This window comes from Triturus cristatus, chromosome 7 (assembly GCF_964204655.1).
Source record: "Triturus cristatus chromosome 7, aTriCri1.1, whole genome shotgun sequence".
Lineage (NCBI taxonomy): Eukaryota > Metazoa > Chordata > Amphibia > Caudata > Salamandridae > Triturus > Triturus cristatus.
This window is the reverse complement of record NC_140590.1, coordinates 31,223,836-31,239,436: the sequence shown is the minus strand read 5'-3', so window position 1 is coordinate 31,239,436 and position 15,601 is coordinate 31,223,836. Positions and strand designations below refer to the sequence as shown.

General features: G+C 45.6%; 1 protein-coding gene across 1 annotated transcript in view; it reads left to right on the top strand.

The window, feature by feature from the left end:
* LOC146808737 (cell adhesion molecule CEACAM7-like) overlaps positions 1-15,601 on the top strand; it is a 372,135-nt gene that overhangs the window by 6,071 nt on the left and 350,463 nt on the right. The window lies entirely within an intron of this gene.

Below are 15,601 nucleotides of genomic sequence, written 5' to 3'. Positions count from 1 at the left end.
GGGGGAACGCTGGGTGGTAGGAAATTTGTGTCAGCCCGGTGATGCCACAACTTTCCCACACGAAAATGTGTGAAAAAGGTGATTTTTTCAGCTAAATTTGAGGTTTGCAGGGCATTCTGGGTAAGGAAACGTTGGGGGATCCACACAAGCCATACATCCCTGGAATTCCCTGGGTGTCTAGTTTTCAGAAATGTGTAGGTTTGGTAGGTTTCCCTAGGTGCCGGCAGAGTTAGGGTTCAAAAACTACAGCTAGGCACTTTGCCAAAAAAGGTTCATTTTTCACTGCGAAATTGAGGTGTGTCCACAATGCGTTTTGCGCCGTTTCGTGTCACAGGCATTAGGCCGACCCACACAAGTGAGGTATCATTTTTCTCTGAAGACTTTGGGGAACACGGGATGAGTGGAAATTTGTGGATCCACGCAGATTCCAGAACTTTCCACCACAGAAATGTGGGGAAAATGTGTTTTTTTCAGCAATTTTTTAGGTTTGCAAGGGATTCTGGGTAGCAGAACCTGTTGGGAGGCAGTCAGGTCACCCCATCCTGGATTCCCCTGGGTATCTAGTTTTCAAAAATGTATAGGTTTGCTAGGTTTCCCTAGGTGCCGGCAGAGCTATGGTTAAAAAACTACAGCTAGGCACTTTGCCAAAAAAGGGTCATTTTCGACAGCGAAATTGAGATATGTGCTCGTTGTGTTTTGCGCCGTTTCCTGTCACGGGCATTAGGCCGACCCACACAAGTGAGGTATCATTTTTCTCGGAAGACTTTGGGGAACGCGGGATGAGTGGAAATTTGTGGATCCACGCAGATTCCAGAACTTTCCACCAGAGAAATGTGGAGAAAATGTGTTTTTTTTGGCAATTTGTTAGGTTTACAAGGGATTCTGGGTAACAGAACCTGGTGGGAGGCAGTCAAGTCACCCCATCCTGGATTCCCCTGGGTGTCTAGTTTAAAAAAATGTATAGGTTTGCTAGGTTTCCCTAGGTGACGGCAGAGCTATGGTTAAAAAACTTTAGCTAGACACTTTGCCAAAAAAGGGTCATTTTTCACAGCGAAATTGAGGTGTGTCCACCTTACGATTTGCGCCGTTTCCTGTCACGGGCACTAGGCTGACCCACACAAGTGAGGTACAATTTTTCTCGGAAGACTTTGGGGAACGCGGGGTGGGTGGAAATTTGTGGATCCACGCAGATTCCAGAACTTTCCACCAGAGAAATGTGGGGAAAAGGTGTTTTTTGGGCAATTTTTTAGGTTTGCAAGGGATTCTGGGTAACAGAACCTGGTGGGAGGCAGTCAAGTCACCCCATCCTGGATTCCCCTGGGTGTCTAGTTTTCAAAAATGTATAGGTTTGCTAGGTTTCCCTAGGTGCCGGCAGAGCTAGGCACTTTGCTAAAAAAGGGTAATTTTGCATTGTGAAAATGTGGTGTGTTCACGTTGGGTTTTGAGCCATTTCCTGTCGTGGGCACTATGCCTACCCCAAATAGTGAGGTACCATTTTTATCGGGAGACTTAGGGTAATTCAGATTTGTAAAGGAACTGTTATTACCTATTGGCTTTCGATGCATTTCTGCCTTCCAAATGAAAGACATTGTGTAAAAAAGAAGTCATTCTAAAAAATGACTGATAACTCTCATGCTAGTATGAGTATCCCAATTTCGGAAATGTGCAAATATATACTGTTTCTAAACTCTATATTTTGTTCCAATTTCAGAAATACATAGGTGTCTTTCATACCGATTTTTCCATGTACACATTTTTACAGAATAATTACTATATACCCGGAACATAATAAAAAAAAATTGCAAGTTGCTGCTCATTTTTTGGCTCTGGGTTCGTCGGGTTCTTGGTGAACCAACAAGTCCTATATATCCCCACAACCAGTAAGGTCCAGCGGATGTAACGGTATATTGCTTTCAAAGAGCTGTCACAATTAGAAGAAGTTACAGGTGAAAACGTTGACACAAAAGGCACTTTTTACAACAAATTTTCAATTTATCCTATATTTAACTGTTAGTTTCTATAAAGAAACCTTGATGGATCTACACAAATGACCCCTTGCTGAATTCAGAATTTTATCTACTTCTCTAAAATGTATAGCTATCCAGGATCCATTATTGCATTTGTACCCATTTCTACCATTAACTGGAAGAAGGTCAAAAGCACAAAAAATAGCAAAAATAGGCTATATCCCAGAAAAATGCCAAAACTGTGTAAAATATTTTGGGTTTCTGACAAAAGTCTGGTATCCCCTAAAAGCTGGGAAATGGGGATTTCAGCCCCACAAACCCTTTTTTGATAACATTTGCAGGGAAAAACCCAGATGCTTTCATTTGCAGCCCGTTTTTCCCATTTTCCCCAAAAAAACTAAATTTTGCTGTATTTTGGCTCATTTCTGTGACCCCTCCAGGGGAATCCACAAACCCTGAGTACCTTCAGAATCCCCATGATGTTGGAAGAAAAGGACGCAAATTTGGCGTGGATACCTTATGTGGTCAAAAAGTTACAGGGGCCTCAGCATGCACTACCCCAAATAGCCAAAAAAGGGAGTGGCACAGGAGGGGGAAAAGGCCTGGCAGGGCAGCGAAGGGGTTAACAATGGCTGCATGGCAAACATCATGGAGAGGAGGCTGAGGATACAAGCAGCAGCACAGAAAAGAAGGAGGAAACATGAGTGCAAATAAGGGAACCAATCATGAAGGACCTAGGGAGGGGTTAAAAATGCCAAGTGAACGGAACTGAGATAGCGTGAACTGAGGAGGAACAAGAGTAAAATACAGAATCCAGTCTTGTTGCTTTATATGGGGCTGTCTTATGCTGTGGAGCTTGTCTATGAAGGCTTCCTACTGCTCACTCTATGATCTTGTCTCATTTTTAGATTTCCCCTTCTCGTCTGCCTTTTCCTTTGTCATTTCCTCAGTCTCTATCAAAGGGTCAGTGGCACAGAACCCGTAACAACTGAAACTAAGACAGACACTGTAACCCCTACAGAAGCTTGTGCACCCACAAGTTAAATGGAAACTACCATAACATTCCCTGTTCAGGCTTCGACAAGCACACTGCCTTCGTAGGATGCCTCAGGCACTTTCCCCGTTGAGACAAATGCTAGCTGTCCAATAAGTCAGACCATGCCAATATCCCACACCAAAGCCCATAATAATAGCACTAGGCCCTCCACCGTACCATGATGGGGTAGTCAAATGATTATTGCAACTTTACCGGCTAACCCATCAAACACAGGACACTCTCCACAGAACTTAACCACCAACATTAGGACGCTCCTGCACTGCAGAGAAACAGTAGCCCTCATCCTTATGGACCTGTCAGCTGCCTTTGACACCATCTCCCATCACATCCTGATCAACAGGCTCCACCACATAGGGATCCAGGGAGACCCCCTCAAATGGGTCGGTTCTTACCTCCTCGGTAGAACCCACAGGATCCATTGCCTATCGTTCAACTCGGTAAGACCTCTGACCCTTGGTCTAGGTCCACTGTCTCCCTGCAGCTCTGCTGTGCCGTCTCTTGCCTCCAGACCCCGACCTCCTCCCTGGGAGGTTCGAGGCTGCTGTCCGCTCCTGCGCCTGCTGCTCGCTCCAACTGGAACAAGATTGCCTGCAACCACTGTAACCTTTCTCAGTCGTTGTTTTAATTAATTTTTCCCTGTTGTGCCACTGTTATTGTGCCCATCTGTGTCTTGCTCTAATTCCACCACTGTTTTTATTTTCTCGTGCCTGCCTGTTCCTTTTGCCACTGCTACCCCTGCGGCCCTTCCCCCCCGGAATTTCCCCAGGAATTCCCCCCCAGAATTCCCCCGCTTCCGCCTCCCAGCCTGTACTCCCTCCCACCTCCCCCCCACCTCCCCTACTTAATGGCCGCCACTGCACGGTTATGCAGCGGACGAGTGCAGCGGGCGTGTCATGGCGCACCAAAGGCAAGCCCATCTGCGACCCGACCGTGGCCTGTGCCAGGCACCCTGAACCTCCCACTACCCATCGCTACGACACCACCACCCTACTCGCACTCAACCCTGGAAGACTTAGAGAATGCCAACAGGCCTCGCCGAACACGACCCAGGGCCAGTTCTCCTGCCTCCACTGCCACCAGACCCTCACCGCCACCCTGGCCTCCAACACCGCTGACGCCAGCAATAGCGACACCCTAAAATGCATCCTCCTCAATGTACGCTCCGTACACAAACACGCCATGGAAATCTGGAACCTACTCGACTCTCTCTCGCCCGACATCGCCTTCTTCACAGAGACCTGGACCAACGCGTCCTCCGCCCCCGACATCAGCACCGCCATCCCAGACGGATACAAGATCCAGAGGAAAGACTGCCCCAACCACTCAGAAGGGGGCCTCGCCATCACCCACAAGAGAACCCTCCACCTCACCACCTTGTGAAACCTTCCCCTCTGCCAAACACATGCACTTCCAGATCCAGACCACCCCCAAAACCACACTCTGAGGAACCCTCGTCTACAGACCCCCCAGCCCCCAAACACCCTTCGCCACCACCATCACCGACTTCATCGCACCCCTTGCCATTGCCTCAACAAACTACATACTCATTGGACACCTGAACTTCCACCTCAACAACCCCAGTGACCCCAACTCCACTATCCTTCGTGACAACGTTGCTGGCATCAGACTTCAACAACTCGTCAACACACCGACCCACAGAGCAAGACACACACTCAACCCCATCTTCGCGGCAGGAAACAGCATCCAATTCAGCCACACAACGTAGCCGCCATGGACTGACCACCACTGCGTACCCTTCACCATCAACAAACCCAAGGCACCCAAACCAGCCCCATGTCCACCACAAAGGAACTGGAGCAAGGTTATCGATGAGCAACTTAACTCCACCCTCACACGAGACAACCACACCTGGGCACCCGACGCAAACGACACAACCAGAGAACTCCACACCTGGATATCCGACTGCGCAGACGAGCTCGCCCTGCTACGCAACCCCGAGAGACAACGCCCCAGGAAAGCCACCTGGTTCACTACCACTCTCCAAGAAGCCAGAGGCACCTGCAGACGCCTGGAGAAGAACTGGAGAAACACCAAGACAACCGAAAACCACGGTTCAGTGACTTAATATCGAGAGACAAAATATCGACTACACAAAATACCGACGCCAAAATATAGAAAGACAGAATATCGACTCCCTATCTACAAACAGGTAAGTACTAAAATATCGATTCCAAAATATAGAATGTTAAAATATAGTTAGCTAAAATATTGAATTTTTTAAATGTATTAAAAATAATATAAAAGTAATTAAATATTAAAAACAATTAAATAAAACATACATAATATAATATAAACAAAAGCTTAAAATATAAACATAATAAAAGTAATGTAAAAAAAGTAGAGATTTTGTTGGATAGTGAGAGCGTAAAAATTACTATTCCCACTCCAGCGAGTGCAACAGTAGGGAAAGCGTTGGGTAGCATAGGGGTAAAAATTACTATTCCCACTCCAGAGAGTGCAACAGTAGGGAAAACGTTGGATAGCATAGAGGTAAAAATGACTATTCCCACTCCATGGGTGCAACAGTAGGGAAGCGTTGGATAGCGGGAGGGTAAAAATTACTATTCCCACTCCAGAGAGTGCAACAGTAGGGAAAACGTTGGATAGCGGGAATGGAAAAATTACTATTCCCACTCCAGTGAATGCAACAGTAGAGAAAGCATTGGATAGCGTAGAGGTAAAAATTACTATTCCCACTCAAGTGAGTGCAACAGTAGGGAAAACGTTGGATAGCGTAGGGGTAAAAATTGCTATTCCCACTCCAAAGAGTGCAACAGTAGGGAAAGCATTGGATAGCGGGAGAGTTAAAATTACTATTCCCACTCCAGAGAGTGCAACAGTAGGGAAATAGTTGGATAGCGGGAAGGGAAAAATTACTATTTCCACTCCAGTGACTCCAACAGTAGGGAAAGCATTGGATAGCGTAGGGGTAAAAATTACTATTCCCACTCCAGAGAGTGCAACAGTACAGAAAGCATTGGATAGCAGGAAGAGAAAAATTGCTATTCTCACTCCAATGAGTGCAACAGTAGGGAAAGCGTTGGATAGCGTAGGGGTAAAAATTACTATTCCCACTCCAGTGAGTGCAACAGTAGGGAAAACGTTGGATAGCGTAGGGGTACAAATTACTATTCCCACTCCAAAGAGTGCAACAGTAGGGTAAGCGTTGGATAGCGGGAGGATACAATTTACTATTCCCACTCCAAAGAGTGCAACAGTAGGGTAAGCGTTGGATAGCGGGAGGATACAATTTACTATTCCCACTCCAGGGAGTGCAACAGTAGGGAAAGCGTTGGATAGCGTAGGGGTACAAATTACTATTCCCACTCCAGTGAATGCAACAGTAGGGAATAACGCTGGATAGTGTAGGGGTAAGCATTACTATTCCCACTCCAGAGAGTGTAACAGTAGGGAAATCGTTGGATAGCAGGAGGTTAAAAATTACTATTCCCTCTCCAGTGAGTGCAACAGTAGGGAAAGAGTTGGATAGCGGAGGGTAAAAAATACTATTCCCACTCCTGAGAGTGCAAACGTAGGGAAAGTAATGATTTAAATTTAAAATAAGATTACATTAATTAAATACCAATAAAAAGTTAATTAAAAATAATTACCAATTAATAACAATCAATTACCATTGAAAAATATGAATTATCAATTAATAAAAATTAATTACCAATTAATACAAATTAATTACCAATTAATAATTAATTATCAATTATCAATACACATTAATAAAAAAATTAATATTACTTTATTACAATTAATTTACTTCCCACCCAATTCCCCTATAAACCCACAACCCACTCCCAATAATACAAAATAAATTAACATTATCAATTAATCAATTAATAAAAATAATTTTGCAATTGATAAAAATTAATTAGCAATTCATACAAATTATTTACCCATTAATACTAATTAATTACCAATTAATAATTAATTATCAATTATTTATCAATACACATACAAAATAATTATTTACTTTATTACAATTTAATTACTTCCCACCCAATTCCCCTACAAGCCCACAACCCGCTCCTAATAATAAAAAATACAATTAACATAATTAACAATTATTCAATTAATATAAAATAATTACCAATTAATAAAAATTAATTACCAATTCATAATTAATTATCAATCAATTAATTATCAAAATGTATAAATATAATTAATATTTAATTAACCATAATTAAATTACTTCCCACCCTATTCCCCTATAAACCCACAACCCGCTACGGAATTAAATTACGCAAAAAATTAAATTACATAACATTCACTAGTTTAAATAAATAAAACATACATTACAAAAATAGTACATTATTTTAACACATATACTACCATACATAACACTAAAAAAATCGATATTATGGTAATCTATATTTTAAAATTCGATATTATGGAATTCTATATTTTTATATTCTATATTATGGAAAGCGATATTTTGTACCCCAGTTTCGATATTCTGAGCTATCTATATTTTGATAATTCGATATTCTGTCCACTCTATATTTAAACTTCGATATTCTGGGCAGTTGATATTTTGGAATCGATATTTCGGGTGTTCACCGAAAACCACACCACCTACAAGGACGCCATGACTTACTTTCACAACCAGATCAGAGCCACCAAGAGAAACTTCATCTACAACAAAATCCTGGCCAACTCCACCAACTCCAAGGAACTTTTCAGTGTCATTCAAGAATTCACCAACCCACGCAATGAAGCCACAGACATCACCCCATCCCAAGACCTCTGTGACAAGCTTGGAACCTATTTCCACCTCAATATCAAAAACCTCTACGACAACTTTATCGACCAAGTGCCACAGACGGCCCCCGCTCCCCAGAAACACCAGCCAGCCCACCATCTCCAACTGGACACCGATCACTGCCGAAGACACCGCCTCAACCATGAAAAGCATCCACTTGGGGGCCCCCACTGCACCCTGCCCCCTCACATCTACCATAGAGCCACGGCTGCCATCGCACCCGAGCTACAACACACCATCAACACCACCTTCAAAACAGGCACCTTCCCAGATGACTGGAAGCGCGCAGAAGTCAGACCTCTGCTCAAGAAGCTCACAGCTGACCTCACCGACCTCAAGAACTATCGGCCCATCTCGCTCCTCCCATTCGCATCCAAAGTTGCAGAGAAATCAGTCAACAGGAAACTGACACGATTCATTGATGAGAACGCCGTCCTCGACCCGTCCCAATCCGGAGCAACCACAGCACAGAGACCACCATACTCGCTGCCACAGATGACATCCTCACCCTCCTGGACCAAGGCCACTCCACAGCCCTCATCCTACTCGACCTATCAGCGGCCTTTGGCACCGTCTCCCACTGCACACGAGTTACCAGACTACATGACGCAGGCATACAAGGAACACCCCTGGACTGGATCCGATCATTCCTCACTGGAAGAAGTCAAAGGATCAGACTCCCACCCTTCCGCTCTGACTCCACGAAAATCCCCTGCGGAGTCCTTTAGGGTTCATCCCTGAGATCCACCCTGTTCAACATCGACCTGGCCCCCCTCCTAGCCATCGTCCGACAACACGGCCTCAACATTGTATCCTATGCCGACGACACCAAGCTCGTCCTCTCCCTCACCAAAGACCCCACCACTGCCAAACTCAGCTTCCAGAAAGGAATGCAAGACGTCGCAGTCTGGATGACTAACAGCTGCCTGAAGCTCAACGCCGAGAAGACAGAAGTCCTCGGCCTTGGTACCACCCCTTCTGCATGGGACAGCACCTGGTGGCCGACCGCCCTCGGAAACCCACCTACCCCCTCAGACAACGCCAAGAACCTCAGCATCGTACTCGACTGATTACTCACCCTGAACCGACAGGTCAACGCCGTCACCTCCAGCTGCTTCAACACCCTCTGCATCCTCCGCAAGACCTTCAAGTGGATCCCCCCTGAGTCAAGGAAGACAGTCACCCACGCACTCATCACCAGCAGACTGGGCTATGGAAACGCACTCTACGCCGGCATCAACAAGTCCCTACTCTGCAAACTCCAGACATTACAGAACACCGCAACCAGACTCGTCCTCGGCATCCCCCGACACGAACACATCAGTCAACACCAACGAAGTCTCCACTGGCTCCCCAAGGAGAAAAGAGTCACTTTCAAAATCCTCACTCACGCCTGCAAATGCCTACATACCTACAGACCCAAATACCTCAACGACAGAATCAACTTCCACGTACCCAAAAGAAATCTACGATCTTCCAACCTCGCACTGGCCGAAACCCCGCGCATCCACAGAGCCAGAGCAGGAGGAAGATCCTTCTCTCACATTGCAGCCAAGACCTGGAACGAGCTACCGGCAGACATCAGACGTGCTCCCCTCCCTGAACACCTTCAGGAAGACCCTCAAGACCTGGCTCTTTGGCTAAACAGATCTGCAGACCCCCCCCCCCCTCAGCGCCTTGAGACCCTCATGTGTGAGTAGCACGCTTACAACTCCCTGATTGATTCCCTGATTGATTGATGCCCAAGAACATCATCTGCAGAGTACTCCAAGGATCATCCCTCAGCCCGACACTCTTCAACACCTACATGACCCCCCTGGCAGACGTCACCCCGCTCATTCTCTCAGTGTCCGAAGACCCATCCACCACCAGAGCCAACTTCCACAGATGCATGATGATTATCTCCAATTGTATGAAGGACAACTGACTCAAACTCAACATGGACAAGACGAAAGTCCTCATATTTAGGAACAACAGCAAATAATGGAACAATGGATGATGTTGAGGGAAATGAGAGGGACCCTTTTACGCCAAGGAAAAGGGTACAAGACAACAGTGCCACAAAGAGGGTTTCCTTTGGACTAATAGCCAAGTCACTTATAACTAGCGTTATTTACTCACCAACTCACAATCTTAAAAATAATCCCATTGATCATTCAGGCTGTTCACACTTCATTTATACCATCCATGCAGTGAGAGTAGAAAGTTAAACCCAAACTCAATATACGCAATTGTTTTGTTTAAAAAGGCAATATAGCAATGTATTCATTATCATGTGAGTAAGAAAAATTAGGTACCAACACATCAAAAAGATTTTTTTTTTTAAAAAGCTCAATCTAAAAGCAACAGTCTATTATACAAACAAAAAACTTTTCAAGCTACATAGAGAGAGTACACATAAAAGAAGACACCAAACTTTGTTATAGCACACACATCCGTGATAAGACAATGTACACCAAATAGAACCCAATATTACAATTGATTCTTAATCTGTGGTTCCAGTCAGTACACGGATTGTGTAAAAAAAAGCGTTGACGCATTTCGATGGGAAGAAAATTATTGCACCATCTTTGTCAAGACTGACATTTGCGACTCCCTTGGTTCGTAATGTTTGTCCCATAAACCAATTTAAAAACACATGTGTAATAAAATATAAAAAACAGTGTACATAGAACTGTCATATATTAACACCCTATCCCACATATAACATCTATCTGAGTCAGATGACATTTCATATTGTATGTGTAGCTTTTACATAGTGATTATTCTGATACATTGCAATTTTTAAGTTGACATCTAACGACCACATAAAAATAAATTTGCAAATAGTTTTGGGTTTCTGTTACTATTGAGCTAAACAAACAAGCATTTACAATGCAATAGGTCTCGCAATGACATTATTTTGAGCTATTGACATTGTAAATGACATTGGGTTTTTTGTTTTTCTTTTGCAATACATAAATAAAAGGCATTGTAATTTAAAATGGCAATACATTTTGTTAATGTAAATAGCTGTCGCATTTACGCGAGTTTGAGCTATTGCCATTGTAATTGACAATGCCTCTTGGTTATGTTTTGTTTTTTAAAACAAATAAAAGGCATTGTCATTTACACAGCTTAAACTCTCGCAAATGCGAGACCTATTGCATTGTAAATGCTTGTTTTAATTTGGACTAAGTGTTTCTCTGCCCAGATGTCTTTTTCCTGCTTTTAATTTCCTTTAAGTTAGCATGCGCACGGTGGAATTAACTACAAAATAAAAGTTGTCAAGTGAGCCCAGATTTGCTGTGAACAGGAATGTGTACTGTATCCGTGAATTGCTTTATTGGGGGTGAGGATCTGTGCTGTCCTTTCTTGAGCTCTTTGTTCCACTGGCTGAAGCTGCGAAGAGAAAGCGCACAATAAAAGTTTACAAGTGGCAATCCGTGACATCACTCTCTGCCTCCTCTGTTTTACTTCCTACTGGGGCCTCTTTGGCTAGAAAATGGGAAATGCATGACAAAAGCAGAAAGCCCAATGGTGGCTGGTTGGCAGACAGTGGCGGCGGAGAGGAGCCCGTCCCCTCTTGGTGGCAAGGATGCACGACTGGGCTGTGCGGACTTGAGCCTCGTGGTGCTTGGCAAGAGTTGGTCTAGGCTGAAAATCTGGATTTTACGTGGCACCCTTCCTCTCCGGAAAACAGGAAGACAGGTGCACTGCCTCTAACTTACAGAAGGTACAGGTATCCCGCCTCTCGTAGGCTCCAAAGCGTCTTCGTGTAGTTTGGGGGGTGGAGGGGTGGTTGGGGGGTTCTATGCAGTGTACACAATACGTGTTTTGCGGGATGTCAAAAGGCAGCACACTTCAGACTTTGCTTTATTGGACGGTGTGCCTCGTGTCAGCGAGGAACAGGCTGTACCCCCGGAAGCCAAGGACAGTGTCTCTCCCTCCAAGGCCAGGCAAGGCAGTTCTTCAGAGACACGTCACCGGTCAGCCTGTGGGGTGGTCAGGCTGATGGGAACTAGTCTGGCTGGCTCCTTTGCCGACGTGCGACTGATAGCATCCACTGCAGATGCAGCTCTGAGCTTTGTGGCATTAGAAATGAAAAAAACCCAGAGAATTTGCACTTTTCAGAGATGTTCGAAGAGTGAACTTGGTAGAGCTGCGCAGGGAAAGCCGTTTGGTTTTGGTGTAAATAACGCCTGTGCAGAAAATGTGCCAGACAGCTTCCCTTGTGCACGATCACTTTGGATGACCTTGAATACGAGAAATTTGGTGATTGGATCAGACGACAGGATTTGGAGAAAGAAGGTCAGGGATGGCAAGAGGAAAAACCTGTGTGGGGACAGGTCAGGAGAAGGAGAGATCGTCGGCATTGAATGGCGGAGAACACCCGCGCGCCAAATTAATTAAATAAATAAACCTAGGGGTGACGCTAAAGCCAGCGGAGAGCGCTTCAAAATAATTAAATAAATAAACCTAGTGCGGCCGCTAAAGTTAGCGGACCGCATGGCAAGTTAAATAAATAAATAAATAAGCGCGAGGACCTTGAGCTAATGGAAAAAGGAACCAAGAGCCGATCCTGAAACGAATATATGCTGAGACGGCCCAAGGTCACAAATACCCTTCGAGGCACCCACCTGACACCCTCAGCGGCATCACTTCTCCCCGTATAGCACACTTCCTTCCTGGCATTTCCATCCTTAGAAACGCCCTCGGAATCAACCACCTGGCATTACCTCGCCCCCTCTCCGTGCCATCACCTCTGCTAGCATGTCGTCACATCCACTCTCCGGACCACTAATTTCATCCAGCGTGACGTCACAGCCACCCTCATGGCAGTACCTTCTGCCACTGCACCCCCCTCAGAAACACCATGTCTACCCTTCGAACCACCCTGGTGGTATTACATCGCCCCACCATCACCTCATGGCATCATGCATGCTAGCCTGTCGTTATATCCCCTCTCCGGACAACTCATTTCAGCCACCGTGATGTCATATCCACCCTCGTGGCAGTGAATTGCGTCACTGCATCACCCTCAATAACACCACATCTACCCTTTCAACCACCCTTGTGGCATTACCCCCACCCCCTGAATCACCAGCCTGGCCTTGTATCAACTTGGCATCATCTCCGCCAGAGTTTCGGAATACCCACCCTCCGGACCACCAGTTGCAGCCAGACCTCCCCCTTCCACACACACTGGCTTTGAAGCATGATATCCACCATATCGTGTCAGTGTATCCAGCGGCTGCGCCACCCTCAGAACGCAAGCCATACATTCTAAACCAAAGTGCTTTGATGACAGTGCTGCGGATGCATGTATGCGCTCTAGCGCTTCTACACGAAACCCTTTATAAAAGCATACACCGCACAGCTCAGAGGGGTTCTATCACATGTTCACGAGACAGCCAATGCTGCCGGTGTTCGAGAGCCCGGGCACAGGGCAGGTAAACACGGTAAGCAAGAACAAGCGCGACCGAAGCAGACCGTGGTAAAAGTAAAAACGAGTGGTGCACGCGAGAAACCCACCTCTCTTTCCTTCTTTCACTTAGTTGCTTCCCTGTGAAATGGATCCAAAAAAGAAGAAGCTTGCGAGTGGTGCGCGCGTGCCACAGCGAGCCATGTGGTTTCAATTATCGCGCCCGTGTCTGGGCACGATAATTGAAACCACATGGCAGCGGTGCACGTAATAGACACCAATAGGCCCTGGGCAGAGCAATGCGCCCGCCTTTGGCCAATTGCGTGCTGTCTTTGATAAAAAGACACACTCAAAGGCCAATAGCGTGGGCCAAAAGGAAAAGCACACGCAAGACCGTGTGCGATTCCTAGGTCTGTTTTAGAACTCCGTACAAGAGGTTTCACGCTGCGCGAGCAGTGCTACACACTGCAACGCTAGGCGCGAGGCCTAAGAAGGACGAACCCACTATGTGGATGTGGTACAATCACTAGTATGGTTAGGACTTGGACCAATTAGGTTTATTTAAAATACCCCTCACACACCAACCTAGTTGGTGTCATGCTTCATCATTGGGGGCCCAACCGGGTGGCCGAATGCCCCCGATTGTGCTACAATGCCTGATTACAGCGGAGCTGGTGTAGTGTGAGTGTGTGATGTGACGTGACGTGAATATACGTCTGAGAATCCTTGCCTGTAAACTTTATTACTGGCGGCTCAGGATATGGTTAAAATAAGTGTAGTGCAACTAAATGGGAAGTTATTATCCTTAGTTGACTATGTGGATGGTCTACATGTTTCAGCCCACGAAGGTATATGTTGGGGGCTTTCTTCAGGACCGGATAGTGAAACTGTGAGTGGCAAAGTGGAAAGTGCCACGTGAAAAAAAAGGAGTGAGGTACCTACACACGTGCTACGGTGTGTGGACTGAGTGTCAACGTACTTTCGGACACTTGAAAAAAACCTGTGGGAGAAGAGAAGACAACACAAAACGTATATATACATCTTACTGTTAAGCAACATAAAATGCAATCTTATGTAGGTGCTATAGTCAAACAGGATGACTAACGCTGTGATTGTACGCTATGCCTTGACAAGGTGGGGCATACTGCATGCGGAAAGTGACTAGCAGCCTATAATGATCGCCCCTGTCTTATTGTTGCTATGAAGCTGAGGAGCTTCATGTGAGATCCAGGTGATTATAAGGCTCAGAGTGATGAGCAAACATGGTTTGATGCAAGGTCATCACACTTCAAATTATAGCGAGCTGGCTGAGGCCACCGTGGCCGGTGGTCAAGTGGCAGCTGTGTGGATGAAAACCACATTAGTGGCTGTGCCATGCATTAGCGTTTAGACAGTGCACGCACATGTGGATTTAGGCACAAGTAGTCATGCGGCGCGCTGAGCAGATGATCAAGATAAAAGCATTAAAAATAGTGGGGGAGGTTCCGCTAGCGACGCAGTGTAGGAAAGTATAATTACACTATATATGTGTTAGACATGGCACCTTGGCGTGAGTTTCCTTTCCACTTTTTGCTGATGTGCCTCATTGTGTTTTGTTGGTGTTAGCTGCTCAGGGCACTGTGCCACTGCCAATCAGTGCCACAGTGCAAGTGCTCCCTTATGAAAAGTGTATACATTAATTGGTGTCCATGTTTGGCTTATTCGGTTTACTATCAGCCCTTAGTAAATTGCACCAGGAGTGCCAGGGCTTGTAAATACGAATGCTGCTGGTGGGCTCGCAGCACTGGTTGTGCCACCCACAGAAGCGGCCTACTAAAATATGTCTAAGGTCTGCCACTGCAGAACCTGTGTGCAGTCTGGTACTGTCGCGCTGACTGCGCAAGTGCCCCCGCTTGCCAGTCCCTAAACCTTCCCTTAACTACATATTAGTCACCCCTCTGGTAGGCCCAAGGGAAGGGTGCATTGTAGGCATAAGGTAGGACATGCCCTGATGTGTGTGGCATGTCTTCATAGTGAATTACAGCCATTTTCGTTTTTCTCTATTGAAGGCTACCTGCTCTCCATAGGGCAGAATGGGCTGCTGGAATTACTACACGCTGTAATCCCAGTGGACTCATAAAGCATGGTAGAAAGTCAAGTTTAGTATGCCTGAACTCAGAATAATAAAATACTTCTTTTAGTAAAGTTTATTTTAATATCCTGTGTTTGTAAATACTACTTTTAGAAAGTTAGTATTTACTGACCTGGCCATTTCAGTCCGCCTCTGCTGTGTGTATTCTGCCTAGCAGGAGCAGGGCTGGGGAATTCCAGGAGACAGGCTGGCTGCCAGGTTTTGGGTAGAGAGATTACATCAGGATGGGTGGGAGGAGTACACCTTGACT